We start from the raw sequence: 13685 nt of genomic DNA, 5'->3' as shown, positions 1-13685 counted from the left end.
TTTATTTCCATTAGGGTAGTACAAGATGAGATGTACATACTAAAATTTGTTTGCGAACAAATTTTAAAAACAAAAGGAAAAGCAGTACTTTCAAAAACACGACTCAATTTTAATTTATAAAGTTGGTACCAAACAATAATGTTTGTAATTTAGTTGTAGTAAAAAAATTATTTGAGAAACAGGATAAATAGAGTGAAAGTAATAGCACTTCTAAAAGGATGTATTTAACGTACTAGTTAATATAGATTTGTGGCTGTGCTAGTAAAAAGAAATTAATTAAAATAGACAAGTTAAAACAACAAGTACTTATAAAGGATTGCAAGACTAATCACACGTTTAGATACATAAACTATGCCAAAGCGTAGTAGCAATAATTTACATTATTGCTACCAAGCAAAGAGACCTTACTTATATTTACACAACACAATTAGACAGTAGCAATAGAACAAGTTACAAAGCAGGTAGGTACTTTAGCTGGTTCTCGGTTCGGCACTTTTTCTGTCTCCTCCAGCTTTGCAATCCTTTTTATACCCTTCGAAACCTCCTTTGAAATTCATTCATACATACATACTATTTTGACCAATCACAAAATAATTATCGTTTACATTTGTACAGTGCTGAAGAGAAAGCTCTTACCTAACAAGTTGTTGAAATTTTTTTTTTTAAATATAACATTTTATAGGAACTCCACACTTGTAAAGAAAGAAAGAAAGAAAGAAAAATTGTTTATTAGCGTCATAATTATGCCATATTACAATTTACATTCTTAAGCTTAGATATAAGTATAACGCTAAACCGACGTCTACTCAGCATTAGTCGAGGCATATTGCAACACCCCAACGCTGGTCTTCCGGAGACACCGGCCAGTTAGGAAGTACCAGTACGCGCTGCAACGACACCGCCGAACCATATAATTAAGCAAATATCATTAATTTTATACACCATAATATCGTCCAATCACAGAGCAGTATTGCTAAGACTCACTTGGTTGAACATAAATAGTAACTGTTATGCATTACAAAGGTATAAAGTAACAAAGGCAATAAATATTTAATTACAATAGTAATTATATACACCTCGTAATTATCTTAATTTAGCAAATATGATCAATTTTATATACCATAATATCGTCCAATCACAGAGCAGCATTGTTCAGTGCACTTGGTCGAGCATGTAATAAATATTATACGGTACTAAGGTGTAAAGGAAAAACTTCAAGAATATTTTAATTAGTGTAGCAACTATTTATCCTCGTCGTATTCATCTTAATTTACAAAATATCATAATTTTATAAACCATAATATAACAGTCCAAAATGGAAGTTGGTCAAAAAGGGGTTGCCTTTCAAAATGTAATGGTAAAACTATTACAGATAAATTGTGATGTATTTCAGATAGTCATTATTAATTCAAAAAAACAAGAATTATGAAACCATTAAAATGACTGAATATTATGTATTTTAGGAAAGTAACCTTATTTCACAAGTTACGTTTAAAATAAGGGACTTACAGGGGCATTTATACTTTACGAGAAACTTGGTGGCCATACTTATAAATATTACATGGAGTTTATAGATGGCGTTAGTTAACGCCCAATTAATTATATTGACTGTAAAATAAAAATACTATCAAGCGCAGGTGCAGGTGCCCTTCGGATCTTGCGAATTACAGCTCTTGAGTGGCACAGCAACTGTTTACGGACAGGCGTACCGCTTACCACCAGGAGCACGACTTAGCATGCTCGTACAGTACTCGACTTGACAAATCAAAGTTGCTTTCTTACGAGCATTTCTTGCGAAGTCATACCTAATTCATCCCCTAGTGGATATAATAAATACGGTTCTTTTAATGGCTAAAATAAAACGGTCGGGCCTTTTTTCTTCTCATTACACGACTATGGCTATAATGAGAAGAAAAAAGGCCCAAGGGTTTTATCAGAAGCATTACAGTCGAGTTAGCCTGCCTGCAATCATACATTGTATATTATCTAGGTAACCATTAATTTATAGGTGCTAATTATTTTATTGTTAAATACAGAAAATCTCTTTTCAAGCTGTAATATAAAGAAATTTGCCCAAAAAAATGCGTAAAATACAGGTACACATTTGCTTAGTTTAGGTATCGCTATTAAACATTAGGTTCTAATATTAAAATAAAAGAATTATAGCTTTACTATGAAGAATATATAATTTAGATTCCCTTCTTAATGCTTATTTTAATGCTATAGTAGCGTTACTTACATTTGTTTTAATTGTATTGTATTAGATTAAGCTATATTGAAATAAATTTATCTTTATCTTTACACTATATTTACTCGCAAATACGATGAAAAGAATTGTATAATTCACGGGCAGTACGGAAATTACGAACCTCGACTCCGAAAGCCAGTCTTCAACTTCGGGCTTCTAATAGGGTCTTGTTTGTAATTCCTTATTTACCGCCCTTGACATACAATACACTAGTATGCCATACGGGCGGAACAGCAATTACAAACCCTCGGCTCATTAAAACCATTTGAATGTCCCTCTATTCGTAATTGCCTACTTACTGCCCTTGCCTTACCCTCACCAATTGTAATTATAAAAAAAATGTTTCCTTATTATTGTATAGCATTTTTTTTTATAATATCAAATGACACGGGACGAACTAGATCGTGCGCCCGATGGTAAGCTACACGACTGTCCATAACAGTTGCAGTGCCACTCAGAGCTTTAAATCGCAAAGATTTGAGGGGCACTTCCATTGCGCCCATCACCCTGAGACATAAGTTGACAAGTCCCGTGTGCCTGTAATTTCACCAGCACCCTTACCTTTCAAAACCAGAACACAAAAATAACACATTACTGCTTGACAGCAGAAATAGGTAAGGTGGCAGTACTACCCTGGACGAACACTTTCACAAAGGCTCTACTGCTACTTAAAAATGCATTTAAAAAAACTGTTTTATTAGATATTTTTCTTACGTTGTTTTATGTAAAGTGTGATCCATCTAAAAGACAATGTATGTGAACGTTTGACACGCTGCTTACAATGTATTACGGTGTTACCAACCATATCAGTTTACCTAGAGCTTTCTGTGGGTCTTATTTCTTGATCTTTAAATTCTTGTTTAGTTCCTACACCTTTAGGCTGGGAGCTACACTTCAAAACAAATAATAAAAGGATGTTTTAAAGGGAACATTCTATAAATATTGAAGAGGATTTTTACTAATTTGAATGATTTCGATGTAAATATCCTATTTTATGAGCACAAAATTTGTTTCATTTCGATTTAAAAAATACCTTGATTACATACGGAGTTGAAGTTAAAAGATGTTAATTTAATTGTTACTATATGTCTAATTCTTATTGAATCAAATATTATGTTTTTTTCTCTGCTAAACATGCATGTGTGTGTAGTGAGTGTACTTTGGATATTCTATTGCAATTTTAATGTGCTGAGATGAATACATTTTTTCTATATCACATTTGCGTAGATATGAAGAATTTCGGGGTATATCTGTCTCTCTTACCGACAGCCTGGAGCTCTTTGGCAGAACATTGAGAGCAACCCTTAACTTTGACGCTAAAATTGAATGTAGGTAAGGCACAAATTAAATTGAGAATGTAGATGCCACAAGGCGGATGAAACTCCTCTCCATCTACTCACCCAACGCTATCCCCTGATGGGCGTAGGAAATTCCATACTGTGAAGGCACATGCCACAACCAGAGGACATTAAATCTGTCGGAGCCAGGAAAGTCCTTCAGTTTTTCAATGCTGTCGGCCTTGGCCCTGCACTGTAATTGGTGGCGATCTCAACAGATTAGCCAATGGTCGCAATGATGCGGGAATGAATAGGCCCTGAATGAAGTCACCCTAATAATAATAATGAGGCAAAAATGCAGCCATAAAACAAGATATCCTTAACTTGGTCGATATTCCCTTCAAGCGTACTAAACGCTTTTCATCATCTTTTATTATGCGCACAGCTCAGGAATGGAATTCCCTGCCTGTAACTGTGTTTCCGAACTCTTACAACCCTAGTATCTTTAAGTTGCGACTGAATAAGCGAATTCTGGGCGAGCTCGTTCCATCGTAAATCGTATCTTTTCTCCAGAACTAGATAGTGGTCAAGAGCAAGTCTATTTAATTATAAAAAAATGAAAAAGACAGATAATGTAGGTACAAGTTATTTGAAGACCGTTGTCGTAGCAGTAGAGCTGCTTGTTGAAGAGTTCGTCCAGGGAAGTACTGCCACCTTACCTATTTCTACCGCCAAGCAGTTTTGTGAGCATACTGCGTTCCAGTTTGCAAGAGTGAGGGTGCTGGTGAAATAACAGGCATATGGGACTTGTCAATTTATGTTTCAGGGTGATGAGTGCAGTGATAGTCTCAGATCTTTGCCATTTCAAACTCTGAGTAGTATTACAACTGCTATGAGCAAGCGTGTCCCCTCACTTGGTATTATAAAAAAAAGAACTCGGCACTCAACTCCTGTACTACAATAACTTCCCCGACTGTCTAGGATTCAGATATCAAAGAGCTATACGAGACGAAATATCGATTACCTAGGGAAACGCAGTAGTGTTTATTTTTCTAATTTTTCTTTTAACTGCCTCCGTGACCGAATGGTTACCATGCCGGACTGCCACGCTGAGGTCCCAGGTTCGATTCCCGGGCCGGTAGAAACATTTGTATCCCCTAAATTTATTTCCCTCGTGAGTTTGGGTGTAATTTGTGGTTGACTATGTGTTTGTCCATGGCACCCACGACACAGTGTTTCCCTTGTGCCTATATCCCCTATGTTGAGTGTGTGCGTTATTATTATTACTTTCTTATTTCAGAATTCTGTTGTGCGCACGATAATCGTTCCTGCAGACTTTCTTTATTCTCCACTGCTAGAATCGGTTGGAAGAGATCTTGTAGAGATAAGCTCACCTTTGTATATCTAATAATAATAATATGCCTATTTGACATTACAAATACAAACAGCAATATGACAAATATTTCTAAAAACAAACTTACGCTAAATTAGCATTATGTTTTTTTAATAGTATTTATGTGCATTGCAAATATGATGTTATGCCTGAAAGCATTGTGCTATTAATCTGAAATAAATAAGAGACAAAAAGAAACGACGACAAGGAATTGGATCTGAGGGGCACTACCACTGCGCCCGTCACTCTGAGACATAAGTTGACAAGTCCCATGTGCCTGTAATTTCACCAGCGCCCTTACCCGTTCAAAACCGGAACACAGTAATGTTGACATTACTGCTTGGCGGCAGAAATAGGTAAGGTAAGGTAGGTTGCTCACGCAAATTCAAATACAATCGAGTTCACAATTGAATACTGACACCAATATCCACCCAGCAGTCAGTCTCTACAACTTGACAACTCCTGTCAATAATCAATAATGTCCTTTGTAACCATTGACTTACAATTATATGGACGTCGGGTCCGCGCTAAAAAGTATCCGAACTTATAGGGCGTTAAAATTGTATACAGAGCGTCTTTCACGCTTTAGTCTTCGTTTGTTCGACTGACAGCGAAGCAAGCAAAATTAGACAGTACTGCGGTGACATTACAATTTAAATTCAACATTTTAGCTTTTTCATATTCCTTTATATGTCACTACGTTTAAATAGGTTGACTTGGGACATTTTTTTCGTGGTTTTTGTATTAGACCCGTCGTCCATTTATTTGTAAGTCGATGTTTGTAACAGACACTCTATCGCGCGCGATACCTACAGCAATCGTGCGCGGTATGAGCGCGCGTGTATAGACGTTGGAAGGAAAAGGGAAAGACTGCGCGATTGCATTCATAAGTCGCGCGCACGGACGAAAAAAAATAATGGAAATGCCTTATCCCTCAATTACTATCAGCGTCCTGATTTTGATTCAAATGGGAATCGATCGGGTAGTCTCGAAATCAGATGGGTTTCTGAGCGAGAATATAAACTTGATTCCTACTATATCTTTCTATATTTTTCTTGTGAGTTAAATGAACTATTGTTTCGATTAGAAATGTCAAAAGTTTTCGATCGGCCAGTTGTCAATCGCAATTATGCACGACTCGGAGAAGACGAGGTTCCTATCGGGAGAGGCAATCAAAATCAAGCTGCAGAGCCGATGTCGCCAAAATACATATTACAAATCTATTATCCGCCCTATTTTTAAACAGGGTTGCCATTATGAATACTCAAATTACAGACCGATTGCAATTTTGTCAATAATAAATAAGTTGGTTGAAAAAATTGTGGTTGGTCAAATTAGCTCATTTTTAGAAAAACACGGTGTCCTATCAGATTCGCAGCATGGGTTCCGTTCTGGTCGTGGCACCTCCACGGCATTGGCGAATTTTACGGATGAAGTTAATAATTACCTTGATGTTGGAAAACAAGTTGTGTGTATTTTTATTGATTACAAAAAGGCGTTTGACACTTTGGACCATGATGTACTATTAAAAGCCATGGAGGAGTGTGGTATTCGTGGTCCAACAAATAACTGGTTTCGTAATTACTTAAAAAATAGAACTATTCGTACCGTTGTCAATGGTGTGGAGGGTGATGAGAGTGAGGTTGTGATGGGCGTCCCTACTGGCTCTGTGTATGGTCCAGTGGGCTACATTATGCACGTAAACAGCGTGCCTAATATAGTTAAACATTGTCGTGTGTATATGTATGCAGATGATATGTGCCTTCTTTATTCATCAAATAACATTGCAGAAATGACGCGTTATCTGCAAATCGACTTCGATAATGTCACTAAATGGGCGCATGATAATGGAATCATCTTAAACCAAAATAAGACAAAATGCATGCGTATACATTCGCCATATAATAGGACAGCAGCGAAAGTGAATGATGATGACGTCACCATTGTTTGTCATAGCTATGAGTGCCTACATGCTCGTGCGGATGCCGGGGGGAGAATCGTATTTACCTGTAGCTGTGCTAGGTTGCAATTTGTTGACACGTTTAAGTACTTGGGTCTGCATATTGACAATAGATTTAACTGGAAAATACACGTCGGTGAGGTATGTTCGAAGCTTAGAACACTTTTGAACAAATTTTATCACATAAAATCCCTGTTAAATAAACGTAGTTTGCGTATAGTGTATTACGCATTAGTTGACTCCTTGCTAAGCTACGGTTTGAGTTGCTATGGCCGAACCTTCGATTCATACCTCAGCGACGTGAAAACCCTGCAAGTAAGATTTTTAAAATATTTAGTAAGTCGTAAAACCAAAAATAACTGTAAAGGAGACTATGACAAACTGTTCTCTCACTGTAAAATACTTCCTGTAAAAGCCAAAGTTCAATATTTAGCCGCTATTGAAAATTATTATAAAACCGAATTTAAAATTAAAGTAATGAACAAATATAATACTAGGAGAGTCCGTGAAAGTAAATATGTATGTCCAAAAGTAAATAATTACTATGGTAAAAGAACAAATTGGTATTTCTTGCCCATTTTATTTAATAAATTTGATTTTTTGAGAGACCGTGATATATTATCTAAATTCATTTTAAAGAAAAAGTTAAAATCTTCTCTTTTAGTAGCCATTTAAATTTAGCTTAAGTAAGTACATTGATTTTGTTAAACGTAGTAAGTAGGTATACTATAGTCTCGAGATTGTGAGTGTATCCTTGCCAACAAACTGCTTTCGCAGTTTGGCGAGAAATTGTATTATGTATTTTTGTATGCCTTTTGTATTAAAATAAAAAAAAAATATTCTTAATTTGAAACACTACGAAACACCAGTCCTGGATTTATAAATAGGCCGTATAGGCCGCGGCCTAGGGGCGGCAGATTTCAGTGGAGACAAAAGTCAAACATGTTCACTGGGTTTCTCACGGCTTTTTATACCTTAAATAAATCCCTATATTTCTATAGGAATTTATTCCATCGAAACGTATATTATCGCGTGAGTGATAGATGAGAGCAGCGCGGCGGGCGCACGGTAGTGGCTCAACGTCACAATCCCCACTTCCCGCCCGCACTCTCCGAGCCGTCTGCGCCCGACGTCCGCGCAGTCTACGCCCGTTGTCATTGTCTCAAGAAAAAATGAATTCTCTAGCTCTTCTCTACATAGAAGCAGACATAATGAACACCATTAACTATGATGATATTATAGATGATTTTTCTATTAAAAAGTCCCGTAAAAAATTGTATATCTTGTTTCTTTTTTACGCTCACTGTTAATGACTAATTCATTCGTTTTTTAACTTTAAGGCCTTCTTTACTACAAATGGAATATTATTATTTTAGAAAGGTATGTACATGGGGCGGCGGAAATAAAGTGGCCTACACTCATAAAAAATATAAATCCGGCTGCGAAACACAGTACATATTCTTAATTTGAAACACTACGAAATCTTGATATTGATTGGTCGTAGTTTCAAATTTTAAAAGACATAACAAATTCTGGATTGCTAATATAATTTAGACTGTACCCTTGGACGAATTGGAGTTATTAATTTACTTTTCCAAAAGAGAAGCGACTATATTGCATTCTAACAAAAAAATGATTTTGATAAACAGCAAATTTGTTAAAATAAGACCTTCCGATGATATGAAATACCACCACGGGTAATATTTTTGGTGCGGCGATCATTTTTGCCCTCCAAAATAGCACAACAAGGCTTTTTCTAGGATTTTAGAGAATTTGCACGAAAGAATGATACAACCGTACCATACAAAGCGAAAATGGCGGGCTGAGCTCAGATAAGTCTATCGAGAGCTATAGTTGGTACGCGTCTGACGCTTAACTATATAACCACTTCTACTGTATTTATTGTTCTATGGTCGGTTGTTCTAAGGTTGCCTTTTAATCGGAAGGACGTTCTTCCGTTGTAATAAATATGAAGACGAGCTATCGCGCACTAAAGAACATTAGTTTAAAATTTTCAAACAGTTAATCGCGCGCAATTACGCGTGCAGGCAATCTGAATGCTCCTAATCACGTGCGATAGAGTACCTGTGCAAGGGGCCTATGGCTGCTGCGCCACTACAGTGCTTCTATAAGCGTCTAATTTGAAGGCGTCCTCACAGATGTCCACTGCGATGACTAATTTTTTTTTATATTACGCCTTTATAATTCATAAATTCCCCTAACCCTAAAATAAATCTGATCTACCCCCTCTAAGCTCCAAAACAGCCACAGCAAAGTAAATATTTGTTTCTATCGGAAAGTTTTCGGTCAAGTCGTTACATAAACTATCTTTGATCGAGAGAGAGAGAGAGAGCGAGAGAGATAGATAACGTTTAATAGATCGACTTTTTTCCATTAATTGTTATTGCTGCCTATACACCTCCCACTGGCACAACACTATGTGGCCCTCGGCATTATTTATTATTGATTGAGGCCTTTATAGGATAAAGTTCGTTGTTAGGACTACGTACTATCATGGATCAATAGGTCAAGAGGACTGCTGATCTCCCTACTATAGATCGTAGCTAGTAGAAAAAGGTCAAAATCCCGTCTTATAACTAGATGGCGCTGATCAAGTAGCCTGGAAGTTTAAATTATGTAAATGGCCGTGGATATCAATTAATTCCTCTTTAATATGAAATACACATGGTCAGTTCATTTTTCCTCTTAAATGAAATGAAATGAAATGAAATTTTATTTGCCTTAAATATGGTTTACAAGGTGGTACACATAATACATAATAATAGAAGTCCTCATATTTCACCAAAAATTTGGCATGCAAATAATACATTATCATCTATATTTTATAATTTAACAATTCTAATAGCAATTACTCACATACTTATTAACATTTATTATAAAAAGTAAGTTTTGCTATATCAACAAATTAAATTAACTTAAATTAAGTAGTCAGATTATTAAAATTAGTATCAAATAAGTCTTTAATTGAGTAGAAATTTTTGTTTCTTAGCCACGACATTAACTTACGTTTGAACATAAGATTATTATTTATCAATTTCATGTCTGATGGTAAAGCGTTATATATCTTTACACACATGGCCCCGCATTGTCGCTGGTAATAACTTAATTTGGTATTACTTTTACACACTAACCTGTCAAGGTTCCTTATATTTCTGTTATGAACGTCTCGAGTCTTTTTAAAGAGCTTACTATTGTACTTCACAAATTTAGACGCTTCAAATATGTACATGCAGGGCAGCGGTAAGATGTTAAGCGATTTGAATACAGGTTTACATGATTGTCGGGGTCCTAAACCGCACATTGCCCTGACGCATTTTTTTTGCGCTACAAATAATTTTTTTCACATCCGTTGAATTCCCCCATACAACCAATCCATATCGAAGTAAGGATGCTACGTAGCCATGATATACCTCTAAAGTTGTAGATAAAGTAGAGGTATTACGTAGCCTTCTTAAAACATAAACATAGCGATGCAGATTATTCCGTATTGTATCAACATGTAGCTTCCATTCAAATTTATCGTCAATCATTACACCTAAAAATTTTGTGTGTTCTAATTCTTGTAAGATTTGTCCTTTGTAATTAATGTTCAGTTCTAACTTATTATGTCTGATAGTCCCAAATTGAATGAAGTTTGTTTTACTAAAGTTCAATGTCAAGTTATTACTATTGAGCCAATCCACCACTAATGCAATTGTATTATTAATGTCCGTTTCGTAGTTTACTTTATTGTCCTTATATGGTATCGTTATAGATATGTCATCTGCAAATAATACACATCTGTGTTGTGTTATGTCAGGTAGGTCGTTAATGTAGAGTAGAAATAAAATTGGTCCGAGAACGCTACCTTGAGGCACACCACATGCATTTACTCTATATAACGATCCATTTGAAACTACGTGAAAATTACTATCTAGCGAACTGATTTCTACCGCCTGACTCCTATTACTTAAAAATGAGGTTAACCAGTCAAGTGCTAGTCCTCTAATTCCAAGATTACCTAGCTTTTGGAGAAGTAAATCATGGGACATGAAATCAAAGGCGCGAGTCATATCAAAAAATATACTAGTTGTTGGTATACCTTTGTTTACATTCTCAACTATTTCCTGCACTAAGTGGAAAACTGCTAACGAAGTAGATTTATTTTGCTGAAATCCAAACTGTTCTGGTTTAATTATGTTGTTTTTGGAAGCAAAATCCAGCAGCCTTTTTTTCATTGCTTTCTCAAAAATTTTTGAAAGCACAGGGACTAATGTGATAGGACGATAATTAGTCATGTCAGTTTTCGTGCCCTTTTTATGGAGAGGCTTAACAATTGATATTTTAAGTAGTTCTGGAAAAGTACCATGTTCGAACGAAAGGTTAACTAAATATGTAAGTGGCGCACTTAGTTCATTAGCACAATATTTTAAAACTTTCGTTGATATGCCATCGTACCCAGTTGAGTTTGTATTGCTCAGTGATCTTACTATGTTCTGTATTTCCGTTGGTTGTACGGGCTGTAAATAAATACTATTTGCCAAAGTATTTTTGTTCGTGTTTTTAGTAACTTTTTTACTTGAATTTGTTAAGTTGATCAAATAATTGTTAAATTCGTTCGCTATAGAGATAGGGTCACTTATAATAGCATTATTTACTACTATTTCTTTTATAAATTGGTCACTACTAATAGCATTCAGTTCTTTTTTAACGATTTTCCAAGAAGCTTTTGCTTTGTTTTTTGAGTTTCTCATGAGTTTGTCGTTGTGCAACTTTTGAGCTAAGTTTATACTTTTGCGCAGAATTTTGGAGTATAACCTATATTTTTGTTTTTTAACTTTCGATTTTTCGGCGTAGTATTGGTAACGCAGTATTCTTTTAGTTTTACAACTTTTCCTGATACCTTTGGTGATCCATTTTGGTTTTTTATATTTGTTGGATACTTTGATTATTTTAACAGGAAAATTGAGATTATACAAAAAACTTAAGGTTTCATGGAAATATTGCATGGCTCTATTTAAATCGCGCTCTTTTAATGTCTCCCAAAAGGACACCTCTTTCAGACAGTTTTGAAATCTATTTAGATTTTGGCTGCAATAGTCTCTGATCTTTATAAAGTATTCCGTCGTCTGCTCAATTTTTTTAATAACTGGAATATATAACATTTGAGCCGTGTTGTGGTCAGACAGATATAAATGTTGTAATTCAGCAGTAGCGTCGTCAATATTACTAAGTAAATGGTCAATGCAAGTATGAAGTCTAGTCGGTTCAGTAATATGTAATGTCAAATTGTAATTTTTTAGTATGTCCAAAAAGATTCTAACATTTTTTGACAATTGTGTCGCTAGGGTGTTGATATTAAGATCTCCAGCCAAAATAATCTTACTTTTTGATTGTTTTGTGTATTTATGTAATACTTCTTCTAATTTTGATAAAAATATGTTTATATTTGATTTGGGCGACCTATACACACATAGGATGTAAATATTGTGTGATAGTAACTTAACACCGCAGCATTCAAATGTTGCATCCTGAGCATAACTTTTCAAATCTTCAATCTTTTGAAATTTTAGTTTTTTGTTTATTAAAATACATGTTCCACCCCTACTTTTCATGTTTTGTCTGCAATAAGTCGCTGCTAAGTCATAACCAGTTACAGTTATACGACTTTCATTTCCAACTTTAACCATAGTCTCTGATAAACAGATAATGTCAGGGCCCTTTTTAATTGAGTGTAACTCGGAAATTGTGACATCAAGCAATGATTTTTTGGAGACGTAACCGGCTATATTTTGATGCATTAATTTTATGCCGTTACTTTTTGTATCCTTAACGAAAAAAGTTTTTATTTTGGCACGTACAAGACAGGTTTAAACTATGCGGACTTGTAGTACTAGGTTCGTTTAGGATTGGTTCTTTCAAGCTATATAAATAATAATAATGCGTGATTTCACTAATTAATTCGTTCAGATTTTCGATAATAATTTTATACCCATAATTACTCACTAAGCCGCCCCTTGTATACATTTTTGTACAGTATTCCAATTTTTTGTTGCTATCTAATAAGTAGGCATATTCATAGTACTTATTATCACGATACAGTAAATTATTAAATATTTCTACTCGTTTATTGTATAAATTTGCATAACTAGTAGATCTGTAAGTGGGCAAACAAATTACTATATTTGTATGTTGTACATTTAGCAACTTATTTCGAATATGTTCAATTAGCTCAGAGTACTTGTAACTTTCTTTAAAGTCCGCGTCACCTATAAACAAAATACAGTAGTCGTCATAATTAAAATTGCATAATTTATTTTCTATACCCTTTAGAAGTTGATTTATACCAGCTCCTGGAGTAATATAATGGCAAATATTGGTGTGGTCTAGGGTAGCTCTAGTTAGCTGCAACATTTTGATTCTGGAGTTACTGCTCAGTATACATAATTTTCTTTTTTCGCGCTGATATTCATTATTATTTGTTGTGTTATTCGTTTCTGTTTTCTTATTGTAGTTATTGTACTTTGTTGTTATGTAATCGTCATACGTTTTTGTTTCTTGGGCTTCAGTGTCTTTGTTTGCAGGATTTAATTTTTCAAGATTAGTATCGAAGTCTTTCTGTCCGTTTTCGACTTGCTCTGTGATAGAATTATCAATATTCGAGAATTCCAATACCCTTTTTTTTAAATTTGATGATTTTTTCTTGATATTTGTAGATACTTTCTTTGTTGATGAGCATATTTGTGTTAGGGTTTTATTTAACGACTCTAATTTGGTGATACGATTTTTCAATGCATAATTTTCCGA

This window comes from Hyposmocoma kahamanoa, unplaced genomic scaffold, assembly GCF_003589595.1.
Source record: "Hyposmocoma kahamanoa isolate Upper Pololo Valley unplaced genomic scaffold, ASM358959v1 79, whole genome shotgun sequence".
NCBI classification, from domain to species: domain Eukaryota; kingdom Metazoa; phylum Arthropoda; class Insecta; order Lepidoptera; family Cosmopterigidae; genus Hyposmocoma; species Hyposmocoma kahamanoa.
Note: the sequence above shows the minus strand (reverse complement) of the source record.